At 37.7% G+C, this 18,543-nt stretch overlaps 1 long non-coding RNA gene across 2 annotated transcripts in view; it reads left to right on the plus strand.

Moving 5' to 3' along the window:
- The window catches only part of LOC146892656 (uncharacterized), a 46,713-nt gene that overhangs the window by 16,298 nt on the left and 11,872 nt on the right, over positions 1–18,543 (plus strand). Inside the window, exons 1-2 of one of the 2 annotated variants that reach the window (XR_015003966.2) lie at positions 6,301–6,408; positions 15,073–15,175. This is a non-coding gene — a long non-coding RNA (uncharacterized LOC146892656). Of the gene's footprint in view, positions 1–6,300; positions 6,409–15,072; positions 15,176–18,543 lie in introns of those variants that run through there. The other variant, XR_015003965.2, reaches the window with a different exon arrangement.

Raw genomic sequence — 18,543 nt, forward strand, 5'->3', positions numbered from 1 at the left:
TCCATCCGTGAATGAAATCAAGGCAAGAACTCAAGCAGGAACTTAAAGCAGAACTCATGGAGGAATACTTTTGGTGGCTCACTCACCAGGTCATATTTAGCTATCACTCTTATACCACCAAGACCCCCTTCCTAAGGAAGGTAGTGTCCATGGGGGATGAAGTTGTCCTTTATCAGTTAAGAATCAAGATAATCCTTTAGACATGTCCATGGGTCAATCTGATCTAAGGAATTCTTCCTGATCGGCTTCCTTTTCAGATGAGTCCAGACCACGTTGAACTGAAAATAGAATCTAACCAGGAGGTCATAAGCTGAACAGAAGACCGTCCTACCATTATTTTGTGAAATGGACATAGTGCATTCTAAACATTTCTCTTTATATGCGCAGATCAATGCAGTTTTTGACCCTCCTCGGAGAAGCTTCTTTTTCCCCCAGTGGGCAGAGGTTAATACAAGCCCATACAAAAAATAAATAAGTGTGGAGGACCCAGCCTTAAACAGACATTGATATCACATCATCTCCCCCCATTCAAGGTTTAGCGAATATCGCGGGAGAGGTGGTGAAAGTTTGTAAGAGACAGAGATCGAAAAGACTGTCATAAAGCACTGGCTTCTGGACATGATATGGCCATTTCACTCAGGACCTCACTACAGCTGCAGTAACCCACTCAAAACCTATACAAGAGCAAGTCACTCAATATTACAGCATTTCTGGGAGGGGCAAACAGACCACATCCCTACCTGAGGAGCTACTAGTAGCTACTGGGAGAGGGATTCTCTTTAGGGGATATGGCCCCTCAGAGATTTCCCATGCTCCAGTGCATGGCCCTACATCCATGAACATTTGACAGCATTAATTGGGATCAGTGGTTATGAAAAAAGTCCTATTTTTAAGGACATGAGTTTGGAGAAGGGGGTGTTGGAGAAGAATCTGGGAAGAGTTGGAGAGGGGAGTGGATATGTTCAAATGTGAACAGATATGAAATTCTCGAATAAACAAAACATACATAAAACGTCCCCATATAAGCACTCTTCCTGTTTGTTGATCTTTACAATAACTTAACTCTTGTATATTTACTTAATCTTCTCAGGTTCTCTATATGCCCCCCATCTCCAGCTCTGTTTTATGACATTCATAGGATAGTACAAGTTTCCTGAGAATTAATTACAGAACTAACAAAAACATGTAAGAAAAAGAGAGAGTTTTTTGTATACAAGGAAATTTTTTTTTTAAAGAAAAGCCCACACCAGAACATGAGAGTATAAATTCTGTCCAATCTGAGAAGAGGTTTGAAATTCCAGAAAGTGTGGAATTGAGTTCCAATGAACCTTACCTACTCCTGGAAGGATCCAAATGTTGTTATGACAATTCATTTTATAGCAGATCTTTGGACCTTTAACTGGATTATACATCAAGCATTGGAACAAAGGTGAATGGGAGTCACCAAGAGTTTATATGTTCCTGACTAAATTGCATCTCTGAAGGTTATCAAAGAGAAACTCACGTGTACTCTCTTGAGATGAGAAAGCAATAAAATGTGACTCAAACCATGAAGTATCCCTGATAGAGTCTATCAGAGTTATAAGTCAACAACAGCTTAAGCAATAAAGTGCAAGCTAGGGCTTACCACTGATTTATAGAACAGTGTGCAAGAACTCTATATAAACTATATATTTTAATTAGCATAAACATCTTTAAACAGGATAGGATTATATCACTGACCTTCTAATGAGACAATAGATTTACAGAATATGACATATGTATGATTGTATAATCAGATTTAAGAAAATTCATATTTCTCTATCCACAGCCATTGATGGGTTAAACATGTGATATTGTATAATCACCAACAAATCAGTTGGAATGCAGAGCACTAATTGGATGGCAGAATTTTTTTTCTTTTAAAATATTGCCAAATTTTAGTGACAAATTTCAACTTCACCAATCACTCATTCTTTCAGATATCTGAATTATTTGAAGCTTACTCCTAAAATCCTTAATTCCAAAACATCATTAAACTCATCTCAACTGACTTTGCATGCTTTCTTTCTGAAGAATAAAATCACCTCTATTACGGCTGTGTTAGTTATTTTTCTCCTTGCTGTGACCAATCAGAAATAATTGGAGAGGTAATAATAAGAAGAAAGGCAATGTTTGCTTTGGCTTGTGATTTAAAGGGACATAGTCAATCACTAAGGCTAAAGCGATTTGGCAGTGCCAGTAGCTGAGAGATATGGCGCGAGAGTGTGAGGCTGCTTACAGCTGGGTGAACCAGGAAGTAGAAGAGTAAACCTTAAGTAAACCTTAAGGCTCACTTCCTCGAAGCCAATTTCCTTCAGCAATGACCACCTCTTAAAAGTTCCCATAACTTTCCTTATTAAGCGTCCTACCAACTACATCCCATAAAGGCCAAATAATTGAACACACGAACCCGTGGGGTGCATTTCACAATCAATGGCCTTTAATCCATGGTCCTATCTCATAATACAAATATACTTTGTCCAACTTCAAAAATCCCTATAGTTAATTGACCCAATACTATTAAAAACCCCAAAGTCTCAGCTGTAACTCAGCTACAGTTTTTAGATGTATAGTACTAAAAAAATGAAAACAAAAATACTGACAAGTGTTCAAGTCAACTTGACTGTCTGGAGTCTTTTAGGAAGCTGGAATCTCAACTGAGAAAGTGTCCCCACCATAATGGATTTATGGATAAGCAGGTGGAATAGCTCCTTGATAAATGGTCGATGTGGTTGGCCTTATACCACAGTGGGTAGTCCTAGATGATTTAAGAGAGATAAGCAAGTCATTAGGAGCAAGCATTTAAGCAGCATTCCTGAATGCCGTGTGTTGCATTTCCAGACTCCAGGTTTCTTCCTTGTGTCCTTGTCCTCACTTTCATCAGTGATGGACTAATAAGCTATAAAATAAAATGAACTCTTAACTCCAAGTTGCTTTTTTTCATGGTGCTTTATCACAGCAATAGAAACCCTAAGACAATAAAAATCAACCACATGTACTACATGCAGCAAAGTTAGAGAAAAAGAGCTACTCAAGCATGTTGGAATCTATATGAAACCATCACAAGCGCAGACATAGGACATGGAGCTACAGGACTTGGAGCTAGCCCTGGTGTTTCAGTCTGGCTTTCGTCCTTCTGTGCTAGCTGAGTTCGTCTATACCCGAGTTCTCTTGCAGCTCAACATTCTAATCACCATTAATAACAACTACAAATGAGTACTTTTTATCTGATCTTTATATAAAGTCCAACTCCAATTCAGCTTGTGAAAGCTTTTGGAATGCAATCATTTAAATCCAGAGTCTTCTATATAAATCTGGTATCACACCAACCTTTGCTCTGATCAAACTTATTTACTCTATTAGCCCAGTAGCTCAGTAGGTGTGACCTTTGGCAACTATCTATACGTCAGTTTACAATAGTGTATAAACTGTGATAATGAGGGTTATCACAAAGATTAAGTTAATAAGGTCACCAAGACTCATGTGTGTGTTCTCTTAGTTAACTCAACTGAGAAGCTTATAATAAGACTTACCTTTCCACTTAGCAAAAGAAAAGACTGAAAGCAGTTAATGCATGGTCACAGGGCTTTAAATTTCAGAAGTCGGAAATATGACCAAAAAGCCTGATTTCAGAAGCCATTTTGAAAGATATATGAACATCACCCTTCACCGTCTCCCAGACTATTGTATGCCATGTACGACAAAACTAGATGCATATGGCCCTGCTACAGAGGCGTTCTAGAAATGGGAAAAGACAACCCGAAATAAAGGTGATATGAAACAAATAAAGGAGATCTATCTATGGGATACTTAATAAGGTTTGCCTAGTAAGTTCTATCAAGATCAGATCTAGAAGAAATTAAGTCTTTCAGGGGGAGTTGAAAAACCTTGCCCTAACGAGCCTTACCCAGGCGACAACTTGGATGAAGAAATCCTTGCCAACTGGATAAATGTGAAGAATAAACAACAAAAGAGGCCACACAGAGGCGCAAGGGTACTCAGAAGTATGGAGGTGGGAGACAAGATGGCTTTCAAGGGAGCTTTATTATGTTGAAGCAAAGATTTTGAATGAAGTATTAACAGGTGAGGTAGGCTCTGCTCTGCCTCCAGCACACAATGCCAGGCATAAAAGATACACATGTTTAAGGTATTCATTATGAGAAACTATTGATCATTTTCAGAGGGAGGGAAGCACATGATCTGATATATTCCTTCTGTTATTCTTCTAAACCTTCTTGAATGTCACCAAGGCAATGCAAATTACTTTGGCAGCAAGGAAACAACAAGATGCCCTGAGAAGAGCACAAAGGCAGAGCAGGCAGTTCAAAGGCCCCTGTATCAATACACAGAACACAATGCCTTCCCTCCCCCCCCCGCCATTTATCTGGTCTGCTTGTATCACATTTCTGAGCCCTGACTGACTGTGCTGTGAACATTAACTACATACTTACTAGTAAATACTTTTATCTTTTAGATTACCAAGTGTAAAAATCTGAGGTTAATAGAATAGCTGTTGCTTTATTGTTGGTGACTTTGATGTCATTTCTGCTACTGTTCCTGGTTTTTCAGTGCTAACTTTGCATGGTTCTCTCATCCTTTAGTCACAATCATTTACATCTCATTCTTATTTTTAGCCTTCTTTCTCTGGAAGACACTGCAAACAAGAAAAGCAGCACTCTTTTCTTGAAAGAAAAGAGTCTTTTCTTTCTGGCCGAAAGCTCTGTCTGAGGTTCTTCTTCTGACGTTGATCTTTCTACACAGTCCTTATGTTTGCACATTTTGGGCTTTTCTTTTTTCTTTTTTCAGTTTTCGAGATAGGGTTTCTCTATGTAGCCCTAGCTGTCCTGGAACTCACTCTGTAGACCAGGCAGACTTCGAACTCACAGAGATTCACCTGCCTCTACCTCCCAAGTGCTGGGATTAAAGGCATGCACCACCACCACCGACTGTTTAGACCCTTCTCAATCTCTAACTCTCAATTTCCTTCTATTTTCAAATAGATGTATTCTTTGAACTGGTTTTCCACTCTGACAATGTCAAATGATGCACACCTTTGGTGGCATACTTTTCTAGTCAGCCTGCTGCCTTCTTGCGTCTCAGTCACATTATTGGAATCACAGAGAGACAGAAAAGAAGTTTGTCACTGTAGAATGAAATTTCTGATCAGTGGTGGCACACACTTTTAATCTCAGCACTTTGGAGGCAGAGGCAGAGGCAGGCGGATCTCTGTGAGTTCGAGGCCAGCCTGGTCTACAAGAGCTAGTTCCAGGACAGCCAGAGCTACGCAGAAAAATCCTGTCTCACGAAACAAGAGAGAGAGGGGGAGAGAGAGAAAGAAAGAGAGGGAGAGAGAGAAATACAAGAAAGAAAAAGAAATAGAGAAGGGAGCAAGACATATCTTTGTCTTTGTCACTTTCTTTTTTCTTTTTCTTTTCTTCTAAATTTTTAGGAATGTGAGGTTTTTGGCTGATTTATGCTTGGTGGATAATGAGAGACTTGCTGATAGAATGAACAAAAATAAAAAGAGGGGAAACATGATTGAAAAGACAAAGGATCCAGCCAGTTAGAAAGTCTGCTATGTTGCCAGCACAGTTCTTTGCTCTCAAGTCAGAATATCAAGAGGGTGTGTCAGCAGCTCAGACCAGCTGGCTTCTCACGAGGTGTGTTGATGCTGCAGTTGTCTCTGGAACATGAAATTTGAAGGTACTGATTACAATAGGTGAGTACAATGCTTTCTATGTCATTGGCACCTATATTGGGGTAAATCAGAAACTTTTCCAGAATCGCAAAGTTTTAGTAATTACACTATTGATTGTTTCACCAAGGAAGTACCCTCCACTGGAAAATGCCGCATAGAAACCTGGAGTCTATCATGTTTTTCTCAAAAGTTGGAAAAACGAAAGAATAGAGGAATACATGTGTTTGAGGATGTTTTTTTTTTCTCTACTTAAGCCTAAGACATCTTTATAATACTGTCTCTATTAGAATAATACATAGTTTTATGTGACCAGGCTTTCTCTCATTTGGGAAATGTCCTCAAAATGTAGCAAACACACACAGTAAGGTGCTTTGTGAACTTCCAAGGGCCTCCAAGAACTGAAGACAGTAAGTCATTCAGAAGGCGTTGGCGGCAAAACTGACAGAAGTGAGCCGCATACCCTAATCAAATGATCCTTTCTTTTAAGAAAGTCATAAAACCGTATGTAAGACTCCAGTCTGCTCTAACACATCAGTAGGATTTGTAGAGGCACGAGCTAAGTGACCACCAGGTGGCAGTCTGTTCACGCTTAATTCCCGGGCCGCGTCCCCCGAGTCACCTGAGTCTTGTTTTTAAGGACGGAAAATATCGAGCAGAGTAGGAATGTGAAGACTGCAGATGTATGAAAGGTAATTTACATCTTTTAAAATTTCTTTATTTTTACTTTAAATCAGTTTTAGTGTTTGTGTATGTGTGTATGCGATGTGCAGACTTTATGTACGTGTGTGAGATGTGTATGAGAGTGTGTCTATGCGCTGTGTGTATATGTGTGTTGCTGTTGTTTCATTTGTTTGTTTGTTTGGTTTGTTGTTGTTGTTGTTGTTTTTCCAACCAAAAGAAGTACAGTTGGCATACAGAGCCCATATGCCTGTCTGGGCCCACTGATGGAGCCTGGGAAACCACAGACCACACAGAAGTCAAGATTTCAGTCAAGAAGGGAAGTGGAACAAGCCATGTTTTGATCATAGCTGCCACTTAGACTTGGAGTTCTACTGCCCTTGATCAAAGAACATCTTCTCTAATGTGTATATTATCATTACAGTTTAAAGTAATCGAAATATTACCTCAGCTTTACTTGTTTTATATCTCATTTTAATTTAATATTCCCATTTAGTACACTCTTTCAATGAACTCGGTATACACTTTAAATTATTTATTTTACTAAAAATTGAGCAAAGGCAAAAATAACTGCATTTGATAAATGCAGTGATATTGTTGGTTTTTTTCCTTTAAAAAAACATGGAATCTTAGTTTTAATGTATACTGAATGAGGATAGGTTTAAAATAATATCTAATCAAAGATAAAAACAGAGCAACACAATCACATCGCCCTCATAGAAGCTTTGCATTTTATAAAATATCAGGGATATGATAGAATTAATTTATAAAATGGGATTTTTCTTCACACATAGATTTTTCTGTAATGAAAAAATTAACAATGTATTCTATACATTTTCTATAAAAATATATGACACAAATGTGAATAATTTTACAGTTCTCAGTTATATACTTGTGCCATGACATTTTAATCAAGTATCCCAACAGGTAGGATTGTTAACATTCTGCAATCAAACAGTTAAGGACATGGGTGGAAAGAGAAGGATGGGATGCAGTTCAGAAGAGGATGGAAGACCAAGAGACAAAGGCAGAGCCGTGCGAACAGTGCTGGGTGAAGACAGAGAAGGAGAAAGAGGAGACCGATGTGGGTTTCACCATCTAGCAGAGGACTCATTCCATTCTCATTAACAACGCTCAGAGCATCGGACTTTATCTCTGTTCCTTGTCTCAAAGGCTAGTGCATTTTCTCCATTGGTGTAGTAAAATAGTAAAAAGAACAGAGAACGATATTGAAATTATTCTCTGGTCTCAGTTACAGAGAAGAGTGTACACCTACAGTTTAGATTAAGCCAAAGACTGAATCTAAAGGAAAGTTGAGTGACAGCACAGGCAGATTTTTATTTATGATTCCCTCTGTGATCTTGAGACGAAATCATGCAGAAGGGTGCCTATGAAATGTGATCATAGGCAAAGGTATAAAAATATAACACACAGATGCAAGCGTTTTGTTTTTAGTATGTGCAGACACAGTAATGTATCAGGCTATACACTGAATTAGAACAGGTTGTAAGATTAGAGGTTAAGAGTATGGTAAAAGAATAATTTGAGGTTCTACTGGATAATTTTTAACATCAGGGGTTTTATAGCAAGATACCTATATCTATATATTATATAAAATATAATCCACATATATTAGACAAATGTGATTTTTGTTGTATAGCCCAGATTAAGCTTGAACTCTGCAATCCAACAGCCTCAGCCTCCCAAGACAGGGATTACACAATATATTGTTCTTTAATAAATAAAAATAGATAGATAAAATGACCAAAGGCCAGCTATCTAAATCCAGATGGGTCCTGAACAAAAGGAAAGACGATTTCCCTAGTGTGTGACTCACTGTTGAGAGGAACCATGCCTCTGGTCTCCACGGGCGCTTTCTCCGACAGCCTCGGCTGGTCTTACAGTTTATGTTTCATTTAATGTCTTGTAACTCCCCTGTGATACTCTGGGCTTTAAGGCTCCATCGAGGGAAATCATTTTGTGAGGCTTACATTTAGACCTCCTTAACTTCAAACAACTGCAGATGTCAGTATGAGGCTTCATGGGGAATGGAGTGTTTCACTGGACTTGAGTCGTTAAAATGAAAGGCATTGGAGATTTTTAAATACAGAAGATTTTAAAATGAAACCATCTTTTCTGTAGCTTAAGGGGATGGTAAAGCAAAGCTAAAGAAATATTAAATTCTCCAACTAAACCTGCTCCAGAAATCAAAGGGAATGAGTTAGGACTAACCCACTGTAACGTTCCCTCAAATATCAGTACGCAGGCTCCTCAGAGATTTCAAAGATGATAATCAAGTTTTGGAACAACTGAGAATATTTCTTAAAGGCTTAACAGCAACTGCATTTTCCATAATGAAGTGAATTTTAAGTTAGCTACACACAAGAGATTCCTCTGCCTGCAAGCACCTCGGCTACTTGGATCCCAGTGAAGTTGATGGAGAAACTCTTGCTCTAATATCATCGAGAAAACAATCAAAAACTGCTTAAGAAACAGAAGTGTTGCTTTATCTTTCCTAGTTAAACTTTAAGTTAACATTTTTTTAAAAACCACAATGAGTTTTATTATGGGATTCTCATGCATACTTTCTTCTAGTTTGACCTTGTCCCACTGATTTCTTCTGTCTCCCTTTTCCCACCTTCCTAGTCCCCTTTGTTCCACCAAGGCCCGTTTTAGGATTCCTTATTTTATTTATCCTATAAGCTTTGTTACCCTTTCTCTCCACTTAAGATGTCTTCTCTTTTATTGTGGCCTCTCCTGCTTTCATTACACACACACACACACACACACACACACACACACACACAGACACGCATGCCCACCTCTACTTAATCTTAAGCCGAGGTTCCACACATGCGAGAGAACACTAAGTACCTTCATTTTGTCCTTGGCTTATTTCACTGGGCAGAATGATTTCTAGCTCCATTCATTTTCTGCTGATGCTATGATTTTATTTTTCTTTCTATGTAAAGAAATTTCAATATATATGGTGAATCGATAATTTCAGTTTTTACTGGATAGTTTTTTAGTCAAGTATTTTATAGTAAGCCACACATATGTTTGTTTGTTTTGAGGCAAGGGCTTATTGTATAGCCTAAAGTGGCTATGAATATTAAATATGTTTTATCCCTTCCAATGGGAGTACTCTTTCTTAGAATCAGGCAGAATCTTTACTGAGAGCTCTTGTAAGTATCTGTGGTAAGGAGATTTCCTAACACTATCCACCAGAGACCAGGCTTGATCAAGGAGAATGAAGCATATTTGAAAAGTTAGTCACACTAAGTGGCTAACAGAAGGTTTTAAGGTGATCATGAAGACTCCACTTAATGGTGAATACCTTTGGATAACTCTAATTTAGTTTTTAAAGTTCTAAAATAAGATTGTCCCCTTTTCTGTCACAAAATCACCACATTTCTGTAGAATATTAAAAAATTGATTCAATAATGCACTAATGTTAAAGAAACAATTATTTTAGAGACCCTGCTAAACCATTGGAGAAACTCAAGAAGGAAAAGCTTGTTTCACATGTTAAGCAGTTTGTAAGTCAGGTTTGTATGATACAGCATAGGGTCATATAGCACAAGACAAAGAACTATTGTTATACAGACAGAAGAACCAAAGGACCTTAAGACCTAAGAAAAATGTGGGCTTGTCTTTAGAGACTTAATGAAAAATTTTAAATGGAAAGAAAGTGGAATACAGCTGACACAGAAGTGTGTGAGCAAGACCATGGGAGCAGGAAACATTCACAGTAAAGATAAAAGATGACAACACAGTGTTATGGCGGAGCTGAGGTGGAGGTGAGTTCAATGGGAATAAAACATGTATAAATCTCAAAGCTAGAAAAATGAAATGCTCTGAGTTCTAACCTACAGATTCTCCACTCCACACCCCCATGAGGTGCTGCTCTGGAATTTTAAGCAGGAATTGCTTGCTGTTTTAAGTTTTAGAATGGTTTACCTGGCTACAACAGTGAATAACTTAGAGGCCAAGAAACACATTGTGAGAAAAGTTCCAGTGGCAGATGTTGAAACCCTGAAATCGTACCTTGCTGAAGGGAAAAGCACATGATTTGGTCACAAAACAGCTGTACTTCACAGACGTAGGCACTGAGGGTTTCCCTGGAGTCAGTGTCATTCTTGTAACTGCCGGTGAGGAAGTTCTGAAGTACTTTGTTTCTAGTCCAACAAGAACTTTATGGAAACATACTTGACGATACACCTGCTTTTTGTGTTTGGGGGATGTCAATCATGCCCTGCACATGCAAAATGAAAAAACCTGGTAAGATCAAGGTCCAGAGCTCTTGTGTCCAAATGCTACTCTGTCTTTTATAGTACCTCCAGTACAGCAAAGAAGGGGATTTAACTGTCACTACCTCTACACCAGTAAATGTGATCCCTTTGTCTCTTTGCAAGGAACAGTTCCTAAGTTTACTGTGGGAAGTTAATTTTGAGTTAATTTTCAGGTTTAATCAGTGTGGTTTAATTGTAAAATGTGCCCCAGAAGCTTCTGTGCTTGAACACTCTGTCCTCAGCTGGGAGCAGGCCGTGAGGGAGAACCTAAGTTGAAGTAGACCACCTTTGTGAGAATTAGGATTCTATAATCTTTCCCCACTTCCTGCCTTCCCGACTGCCTCATGTTCCTGAAGCCATGCCGTCTTGGCCATGATGAACTGTGCTCCCTCAAACAATAAGCCTCAATAATTTCTTTCTTATATTGAGTTGCTTCTCATCAGGCATGTGGTTATCACAATAAGGTAAACTACTACAATGCTGTAATACACAGTGTAATTTAGCTGGAAGCAACTTTTAGATCAAGGGAAAGATCTTTCCTAATATCTGTTTCTGTAATTCCTTCCTTGTTTCCCAAAATTGTAAAGTGTATTACATGCTGTTCTGCCTTCTGACTTATTTTATATATGGAAGGTCAAATAGTTGCCCTTTGAACTCTGGTCTTGTTGGTAGGATTTTTTTCTGGAAGTGTTTATACCAAAAAAGTGAATGTCTTTGATCCTACAGTTTGCTGAGATGATTTTCCAGAATACTTTTACATGTCACCTAGACATCTTACCACTTCCTTTAGAATGCTTTCAAATACCCCTGGCTGGGGAAGAAGTGAAGAATAATAAAAGGTTAGACAGAGACAAGAAGCAAAAGGCCCATAAAATCCCAGACAATGGGCAGAAACAAGGCCAAGCTGACTGTTGTGGGGAGAAAATGTGTTGCCTGGTGATTTGCCTTTGCTCTGGATGGAACGGCGGCTAGATCACATTCGTCCTTTCACTCCTTCTAGTTTTCCTTCCCATTTATTTATGCTTTCTTTTCCATGCCATATGCAAAGGTTCTGAAGCATTTCCAAAACCAAACATGTGTTTTGGTGGTTAATGCAGAGAAAGACTATCTCAAGGAGTCAGAGCTTCCTTGCATGTGCCCCTGGAGATGACACAAACAAGGGTTGGCAGTCGTGGATTATTGTACTGCTCTGCAGAGTGCACGTGACACACCCAGATATCCTCTGCATGAGCAAAGCACACTTATCTTCAGAGCTTATGTGATCAATAAATGGAGCTCTGGAGTCTGTTGTCTGGCTCTGGAGTTTATGACCTAATCTCTTTTTAACTTTCCTAACAAAAATCTACCCAATGCACTCCAAAACACCTCCTGTGACAGCAGCAAACATTGGACTTCCTTGAATTTAGCAAGGATTTTTTTTGAATTTAGCAAAGAACTTCCTCATTATGAACTGACATTGTTCTGCCTGTAGGTGATTCCATTTTCCTTCTTCTCTACTTTCTTCCATAAAACAAGGAAGATGCCTTTTATCCATGGTGGGTTTTTCTAGCATCACAGAGATACTACCATAGCTCCTTCAAATTCTGCTTTCCCTAGAAAAGAATTTCCTTGTTCTAAAATTCTTATAACTTGCATCGAGCTCCAGCCCGTATGTTCACAGTCCTATTTTTCATACCACCCAAAACTATATAAAATTCTTTTTAAAATATTTTATGGTTATTAAAGAAAAAATAGAATATAGACCAACAAAAGTATTGGTTTTTGTTACCTACGCAGAATTTCTATGCAGAAATAGTCACTGTCTTGCTTTACCATATAGTCTCGCAAAATTACTTACATTGATGCAAACACAGCTAAGGTTTCGCAGCATATTTAAATCAAGCTAGACTTGAAACAGCATCTGAAGGCCTATACCAGATATCACTGTGAAGAAATTTCCAGTGACGCTCCACCTGACTACAGCTCACAGATCACACCTGCTGTGTCTGAGCTCTCCGACTTTCTCTTTCTTGCTCTCCTTGTCATTCATTTAAAAATCAAAGGTGTGGGGGATTAAGGCCTGGAGGTATAGCTGAGCTGTACTTCCTTGTTTAACCTGTGGGAAGCCTACTTTCCCTTTAGAAGACATTTGCATGTGGAAAAAACAAAGTGTGCACACAAACACACGCACGCATTCATACACATCATTTTTCAATATTATAAACATTCTCTGCTATCCTTTGCAAGTCTCTGCTCCTTAGGAAAGATTTAAGGCAGTTTCCCAGTTGCAAACTCAGGCTGTCCGTGGGTTTTTTTTTTGGTACACAGAGCACTTCACTGAGCATGAGCTGAGGAAATTCAAAGAGCAATCAGGAGGCCCTCCCTATTGAAGAAAGGAGCAGTCACCTCCAACATCACCGTTCTGAGAAATGGTTTCAATTGACTTCCTTCAATGGGTTAAGGTGTTTCCAGGTGTGGTACGACAGTAGGAAGCACATCAAAGGTTGCAAAATTGGGCTAGTAGGACAGTAACCCACATCCAGATTACTGTACTGGAATTTTAAGGAGGGAAGGACAAAGACCTTTTCTATACTTCTTCATTAACCCAGTCTAGTAAAAATCTGCAGTGGAATTAGTGACTCATGATGTGCCCATATCCTTGGAAGGTTTTAATCCTCAAAGGAATTAATCTGTTTACATCAGGGATTATGCTGCAGTAACAATTTTTTCCAAATCTTTCTGGCTGACAGGAATGAAGGCTGAAGGGGAGCTGTTCCAGAGAGCTCCCCTATGCAGCACCCCCAGAGATCCAGGCTTCTTTGTCTTGAGAATTCACATATTTAACACATAATATCTTTGTTTGTCACAGAAGGGGAACAAATGCCACAATCATTCATGTTTATTACAGTCATGCCTGAACGGGCATATGTTAGTCTTTTACTTATATGCATGGATCTCAGGCTAAAAGATGCTTGAAAACATGGTTGACTTATGTGCTTAGAGGAAGAGTGATGACTTAATACCTACTCAGCCTTGGCCAAACACCTTGTATCATTTGGGAGTATAGGGGAAAGTTGACAGGTGACGTATGGAATGTGTGACCTTCTAGAACAGCAAGAGTCCTCCCTGTTGTTCGTTACTGACTTACTTTGGAGTGATAAAAATGACAGTATGCTGAACCTAACTTAGAAAGGATTCCATCAGTTTGCATCTTCCTTTGCTTTCTGACTGTAACCTAAGAGTATCTGGACATTTTAGAACTCAGTAAACTGAAGAAAAGTAGAAACTGGAAAGCCATTTAAGAGTAAGTCATATTTTAAAATAACTTATTATATACAATAAATGCCTAAAATCTACAACTATCTGTTAAAAACAAAAACGAGTGAAAAGGTATTTCCTTGTATTCTTTTATTTAGGTATATGCACATACCCAGGCATTGATTCTGTTTACTGAACAACTTAGAGTTTTAAAATAAAATTTACTGAGCAAAAAAGAGTTATTCAATCACTCTGGAAATTACCTATTCATGAGGATTAAAATAACTTTTGTCATCTAAATAACTATACTTAGCTTTTTCATATTTCTTGCTACTCTTGGATTATTCATACCATTATAGGCAATTAATTTTGTCTCATGTAATTTGTAGTGTTTTTCAAATGTTTTTCAATAAATTATTATGTTGCATCAAGAATATGATTGTATTCCAGTAAATAAAAGCTTAGAATTGGTATATAATATAGAATTGGATCTCAACAGAATTTATTCATTAAAAAATGTAGCTATTGATCCACACTGCTTAGTTTCTTATGCTATTCTTGTTCTATGCTGTTTCTGCTCTAACTTGTACACAAACATTATAAAATGATCCCCAAGATTTTAAGTAATCTCTCACATATATTCCTACCTGTAAAGAACATATTTTTCATGTTTTGTAATTTTAAGGCATTCTGTATGACCTTATACAGGCAAACATCTCCTGAAAAATTTCAAATAATTTATTGTCAGTCACATCTCAGGAAAATACAAAATTTACCTATATTTTTCAATCATAGTGTCCCTTATATTCAAGACAGTTCTTGAGACATATTTTGTGCTTTGTGATTGCTAGATGGATACATGAACGGAGAAATATATGACTATGCAGTTAGCCCACTGAAATCAGTCTCCACTTCCCCCACTACCACTATTCTGCCATGGCTAGGGCACACATTAATCTCTGGCCTTATTCTCATTCTTCTATTTCTTTCAAATTGTTCTGCTTTTTAGACTGTTCTGATTAGCATTTGTTTTTCTGTAATTGGTCACTACAGGCTTTAAATTACTATCATGATGATGATTCTCTGTATATAAACAAGATCATAACTATGGCTCATTAATTCAATAGCACACATTTTTCCGAACAGATTTCTCACCAGTGATGAACATAATTGGAGCTCATGGTGAGAGAAGACTTTGCATGCTCACTTTTTCAGTTGTGTCTGTTGGTCATTATGTGTGCTTACATAGGTAAGTCTGTTCTTGGGCTTTTCTTTCTGAAATATACTAAAAATAAAGACATTCTGGATAGATATCACAGACACTTAGGACTGAAAGCAGCAGTACAATTAGAGAACGATGATGATTTAGCATAACGAGAGAAGTAAATCTATACAGAGAAATAGAATATGTAGACGGAGGCTGCTTATTCATTTCCTGGCGACTCAAACCAGAATAATAACATAGCAACAATATTAATTATAGCACTGCTTGGCCTATTAGCTCAGACTTCTTATTAACTAACTCTTACGTCTTGAATTAACTTATTCCTATTATTTTGTATTTTACCACATGACTTGTGGTTTACCAGTAAGGTTCCAGGGCATCTGTCTCCTTCAGCAACTACATGGTGTCTCCTTGACTCCACCTACTTTCTCTCTACATCTCTTCCAACCTGACTATTTTCTGCCCTGCTATAGGCCAAAGCAGCTTCTTCTATTAACCAATGGTAGTAAAGCATATTCATAGCATACAGAAGGGAATCCCACATCAGGAATAATAGAAGGAGGGAGCTCATCAAGGCCAGCTGGACTGGGTCTGAACGAGCATGTGATCAGCCGGACTCTGAGAATGTGGCTGACAATGAGGGCTGACTGAGAAGCCAATGATAATGACACTGAATTTTGAATCTACTGCATGTACTGGCTTTTTGGGAGCCTAGTGTGTTTGGTTGCACAACTTCCTAGTATGGGGGGGCCTTGGACTTCCCACAAGGCAGGGCACCCTGACTTCTCTTAGGACTGGAGAACAAGGGGGAGTAAAAGTGGGGGAAGTGGGAGGGAAATGGGAGGATGGGAGGAGGTGGAAATTTTAAATAAATAAATAAATAAATAAATTTTTAAAAAAAAGAATAATAGAAGGAAACTATCAATGATCACAGATTAAGGGACAGCCTTTATAATAGAGGTATTTTTTTACACAATAACTCATTAAATACAATTACCAATGTATTTTCCCTTTTCTATCCAATAAAACCATTGTGGAGATTAAGCTCCTTAATTGACCTCCTCTGAGGTCGTGACAGAGTGAGAAAAGAGTTCACACTCAGTCTCATGGACACCAGGGCTCATAGCATCACAGCATGCTGCCACTCAACAGAGAAACAACTAAAGAAAACTGATTAAAATCAAGGAATTTTGGAAAAATTACCATCAGACTAGTTCTAGAGAGTAATCTCTGAACTCATAGAAAGAGAAATGTAGAAGAGGGGAAAATAAGACAAACTCGTGACAGAAATAAGGAAAAAATTGTGCTGAAATGTGCAAAAGATCTTCCCTACCAGAATTACTTCTTTGACAAGATAGAGTTAAAATGTCATTAGAATAGGTCTACATTTTATGTATTTAACATACAATGGTGATATCATAGTGTTCAACCAGTACAGGCCCAAGGAAACACCTGCTGCCATTCCCTGCTGTGATTGTTTCCCCCATTTTCAATAACAGAGTGTGAGGTTTCCTTGTGAAAGCACTGATCTTGTATTTTTAAGCCACAAAGGTAAAGTAGGATTGACCTACTTTCTTCTTCCATAAGTATGTACTTTATCCATATATGCCAATTACTAATTGGTAACTATTAGAGGAAATATTCTCTGGAGTTGAGAAGAAACGACTACATGCACATTCAAGTTAGAATCAACAAAACAGATTGGACGTTTGCCCAGGAAAGGTTATACTCTTTCAGACTAATCTAGAACTTTCTGGTTTGTAAAATTGAAGCCTCAGTTAGTTCTTTTACTGCGCTTGGAGTGCCAACCTGGAAAAAACCCACAGAGAGCAAAACAGAAATGGAGACAGGTAACTGGTGGAAGATGAGCTGTGAGTACTGGCACTTACCTGTGTCCACAAGTACGATGGATTTTGTAAATACATAATACAAATGACATGTTTTGAAGATACGTGATCTGACATCTGTCTGTAATAGCTGCATTTCCTTTGTTCTTCCTTGTGTAGTTTCAGTTGGGCTGATGACTTGTAAGAATCCAGACTAATTCAGCTGTTGTGAAATTTTTGAACTGCCATTGATTGTTAAGCTCGAAAACTTAGTCAAACTCTGACTTCTCAACTATCTTCATGTTAGACATAAAGTAGGTAAATAGAGATATTTTCTAGGGTACTTAAAACTTAGAAAACATTTGTACACATTTTTGTTTCATCTCCATAATGTTTATGGAGTGGTGTTTTATTGAACTTGATTTTAAAAATCTACAAACTGTAAGTCAGACACCATTTTAAACCCTTTTCCAATATTCACATCTTTGTATTTTCAACACCCCTGTGTTGTAGACAGCATCACTGGCCTCCCATTTTTTGAGATGAATAAAATAAGATATAGATGGCAACAGCCTTCTTTAATGTAATGGTGAAAATTGAACACATGTATGAACCTAGACATTCAAGAGCCATGAACCACGATCTTAATCAGGAGTCTACTGGTACCCAAGGTGATATCTGTAGACTGTTTTAGGTTCTTCAGATCCCCAACGTCAATATTGTTTTCTCAGTAACGCTACAACATTATTTATGTTTTTTAATATGAGATTTTTACCAATGACATAAAATTACAGAGGAAAAATGGCTTGTTCAGTGGCACATACCATATGACCTGAAACTAACTAAAAAAGGCCATAATGTTCTTAACTAAACATTACCACAAATGATTACATTAAATCTTAACCTTAACTCCTTAGTCTATAGCTTCTTAGCGTTCTGTGTTTTATGAAGTGGATATATGTAAAACATTCATTCTATTTATAATGTGTGGCATTTTTCTAAAGGAAAGGCACTTGACATGTTATGTGAGAGACAAGATGACAAGTTTTTTTCATGGAGCAATATTTTTATTTGATTAAAATTATAATAAAATGAAGTTAAGGTCAAGATTGCATTTTAAACATGTATTTAATGTTCTTTGATATTTTCATCCTCCCTTGACTTCTATATTGACCTTCCTTCCTGTTTATGACCTACTTCTCTTCCTAAAACACTCCCCTTTCTCTTCACTTTTGTCTTTTACTTGTGTCAGCATTTCACGTAAGAAAAAAGTATTGCCTTTCCGAGTCTTGATTATTTTATTCAATATCAATCTATTATTTTAACCGTTTTCCTGTAAATTACATGATTTTATTCTTTGTGACTGAATAAATGCCCATTATCTCTACATAAAGTCACATTTTTGTCATTCATTCATCTATTGTTGTATTCCTAGACTGATCCTGTAATATTACTATTATAAAAAATACTGTGATTTATGTGGTATATGTAGCTCTTTTTTTTAAAAAAAAAAATCACCTGCCAAAAGTTTGGGGGCAGTATTAAGGTAAAATATATGCAGCATTT

This window comes from Myodes glareolus, chromosome 10 (genome assembly GCF_982192425.1).
Source record: "Myodes glareolus chromosome 10, mMyoGla1.1, whole genome shotgun sequence".
Lineage (NCBI taxonomy): Eukaryota > Metazoa > Chordata > Mammalia > Rodentia > Cricetidae > Myodes > Myodes glareolus.